This window comes from Manduca sexta, unplaced genomic scaffold, assembly GCF_014839805.1.
Source record: "Manduca sexta isolate Smith_Timp_Sample1 unplaced genomic scaffold, JHU_Msex_v1.0 HiC_scaffold_1117, whole genome shotgun sequence".
NCBI classification, from domain to species: Eukaryota; Metazoa; Arthropoda; class Insecta; order Lepidoptera; family Sphingidae; genus Manduca; species Manduca sexta.
This window is the reverse complement of record NW_023591950.1, coordinates 5,338-9,093: the sequence shown is the minus strand read 5'-3', so window position 1 is coordinate 9,093 and position 3,756 is coordinate 5,338. Positions and strand designations below refer to the sequence as shown.

Genomic DNA, 3,756 nt, shown 5'->3' with positions numbered 1-3,756 from the left:
TTTGTGGTTAATTTGTTCTTAGTAGGTACGTATTATTCCTTAGTTCTATGAACTTTTTAAGTCGCATTACCTTTGCACTATAGGTATATGAATGATGGTTGAATTTACAGTTTATCTTTTAATTATTTTTTATTGCTTTGAATAACGAGACCAAGTAGCCCTTCGCCTGATCATAAGCGATACGACCGCCCATAAACAGTAGAAACACCATCCAACACCTTGAATTACAACGTATTGTTTGGTATTCCACTGCGCTCTCCATCCTGAGACATGAGATGTTAAGTCTTATCATGTCCGGTAGTTACACTAGCTACAATGCTCTTCAAACCGGAACAGAACCTACCAACCTTGGGTTACAAAGTCCTGTTACAAGCATGTGTAAGGAGTACAATGACTTCGTTAGCAAAATAAAAGAGCTATGTTTTTAATGATAAATTTCAAAATTTTAAGAACTTGTTATTGACCTTTGTAATCCTCTTACATCAACTATAAATTTAATTCATCTTAGCTAGTATAATTCTGTTGTATATTTTATTGATTAGGTATTGAAGTTAACTTGTAATTAAGATATAGTTGTGTAATGTGCATACCTGTAATAGACATATATATCAGCCACTAATGATTTCTGTCTTTAGAAGTTTTATTTTGTCAATATAAATGCTGTTGGGTTACCAAATAAATAAAGAAACACAACAGTGACTACACACTGCTGCTTGGTGGCAGAAGTATGTTGACTAATCTGCTTGTAGTTTTTTGTTTTCTGTTAAACGCACCCATAGTGTCAACATCGTGTGATATGAAAGTTCTGAAAAAATATATAGTCTCGGGTTCCTTTTTGAAAAATATTACCTGTCGCCTATAGTCCATATACAAATTAAAATTGATATTGCCGATTTTAAACAGTTGTAATTACGATTCATATAAGTATTTATTCATTTTATTTGGAATAACAAACAGCTTGTGTTATACACACAGCTATAATAACACACTTATAATTTAAGTTAAGCCTAAAAGTATTCACAAATGAATTGAACAATTGAGTAAGTAAATATTTGAATTGTTTTATATGCATGGCCATACATAATAAAAGACGTATGGTAGGACATATTTTACACCGTACACAAGGTGTTAAATCCGCCATAATGGCCGATGTAAGTGTCGCGTTCTGGAATCAGCTTGTGTATATCTGGTTCCAACAGACCGACATAATTGTGTCGACTGCTGAGAGGTAATTTCTCGTCAGTCCTTAGTATATCAAGACATTGTTTCGCTTAATAACGATGCAGTGGAGTGACTGCCGTGATAATAAAAATTAAGTTTTTGCTAAGAAAGATTTTTCTCATAATAAAACCTAGAGTAAATAAATACAATTTATAGTATCCGGACGGTCATAAATAAGAATAAAAAGCCTTAATTGCAAACAATAACAGTTTTATTACTAAATAAACACGCGATGAACATTTCACAAAAAAAAATCTATTACAAATCGATAGTTAAAATGATAATTGTCTAGCGATAATTTTTTCGATAAAAATTAACTAGATAAAACAATAGAGAAAAACGTGCTTAGTTTAAATATGTATAAAATTTATTTCGCAGAAAATGTCGCTTAAGTCAATTAGAGTTTCAACCATCAATTGTAATAGATTTTTTGTGACATGTTCATCGCGTGTTTATTATTCGAAAAAACAATTACTAGGTTAAAAAAACATAGACAAAAGTGCTTATTTTAAATATGTATGAAATATATTCGCAAAAAATGTCGCTTAAGTCAGTTAGACTTTCAACCATCGATTTGTAATAGATTTTTTGTGACATGTTCATTGACTGTTTATTTTCGAAAAAAAAATACTATGTTAAAAAAATATAGATAAAAGTGGTGATTTTAAATATGTATGAAATTTATTTCGCAAAAAAATGTCGCTTTAGTAAATTAGCCTTTCAACCATCGAAAATGTTTAAGCATTAGTTAGAGTTAGACAAGGTTTAAAAATTGTTTATATTTAAACACAAGCCAGTTTTAATGCATTTTTAATCTTAAAACTTTGATTTGCGCGGTAGCAGTAGGTGATAGCCTATTTTTTTAATTTTAATATTTGTTTAGGGTTTTTGTCCACGAGAACAAACCAACTCTATTGTATTATACAGTAGAAATCACACAGATTGAAAAATATTCATACCTACTATCTACCGCCTAATACCATCAAGTTGATAGTTGGTAAATTACAGAGCCCCTTTGCCACATCAGACCTCGAACACGACAGGATGGACTGAATCAAATCTACGTCCAATTTATTAAGTTTAAATTGTCTGAAAAATTTATCCTTTTCTATTTGGTAGCCTATATTTGTGACTTCATTTCTATTGAATGAAAGTTATTTGAAAAAAACCCGAGCAATGGATCTGAATCTTATAGATTATGTAATATGTTGATATGGAAGATTTAGATTTCATGGAGAACTTTGATACTCGTATAATCGTAAAAGAATCAACACAGTCGAATATTATGATGTCACTTAAAAAAAAATCAGATTCAGCAAATGTTTTGCCAACAAAATATCCGATATTATACCCAAAAGATGATCTTCCTTGTCATTCGAGGTGGAACTATATATCTACAAATACATGTGTTATGTACATTGCGGTGATGGGTTCAAAATTAGGTACTTTTTTTTATTTTCGCAGTTAAATAACTGCGCAATTAAGCTGACGAATAGTTTGACTTACACAAATAGGCACGTGGAGGGAAAATAGACTTCTGGAATTATTGAAAATATTGAATAAAAAAGACTTGTAACATAAACATAATAATAATTCAATTTGCAAATGAAAAATAATGTAGAATCTTTAATAGTCAACCGAAGAAATAATATTCAACTTGTTTAGAAATGTATTTATAGATCTTAAGGTTATAGCTTAAGGTCCATTTTTCATACATTTTGTTTCACCTTTAATCTGGTTTCACCCTTAAGCTATAACCTTAACCGTCAAAATAAAAACAAAAATAAAAAACAAAAAGTGTGCGATGGCCGGGAATCGAACCCGGATCAACTGCTTGGAAGGCAACTATGCTGACCATTACACCATCATCGCAGCTGATGTGTGTGACGAAATAGCAAATAAGTATGTTCTATCATTATATGGGAATGTGAAAAGCTTGCATAAACTGGGTTCTGTAGCGTATAATTTTAGGGTTCCGTAGGTATATTAAGTAGAACGAACTGCCTTCAAAAATAAAAAAAAAATAAGTTTGGTGGCTGATTTTCCGATTATTGATTCGTTCTAATGTTCTAATGTTCTCTTCACACCATAAATTGCATTTAACACATATTAAACATTTAAATTAAACTATTTCACGGATTTTATCACGGTTTTAATATTTTACATTTCTCCCGCGTTAAAAAAAAAGCGGGAAAAGTAAAATATTAAAACCGTGATAAAATCAGTAAAATAGTATAATTTTAATGTCTAACATTCGCGTAAACATAAGAAATCATTACATATTAAACATTAAAGTAATATCCACCAACATTTTACACTTGCTTGGCAGTATGACATCACTGTATCTGGAAGTGAAGAGGCGTCCAGATAATGTACCAAATATCGACAGACGAGAGATTTTATCTCGCCACAATACCGGCCTGTTTAAAACCGTATATTCATAGGCTGACCCCGGAACACACGCACACAACTATGACGTATTGATAACTTTTGTAGCGTGGTAGCCGTATATACAGTTATAAATGTCCTATTATC

General features: G+C 31.2%; 1 non-coding gene across 1 annotated transcript; it reads right to left on the bottom strand.

The window, feature by feature from the left end:
* Positions 1–3,021: 3,021 nt before the first annotated feature.
* Positions 3,022–3,093, bottom strand: Trnag-ucc. Its single transcript has one exon. It is a non-coding gene; the product is annotated as a tRNA-Gly (tRNA).
* Positions 3,094–3,756: the final 663 nt, after the last annotated feature.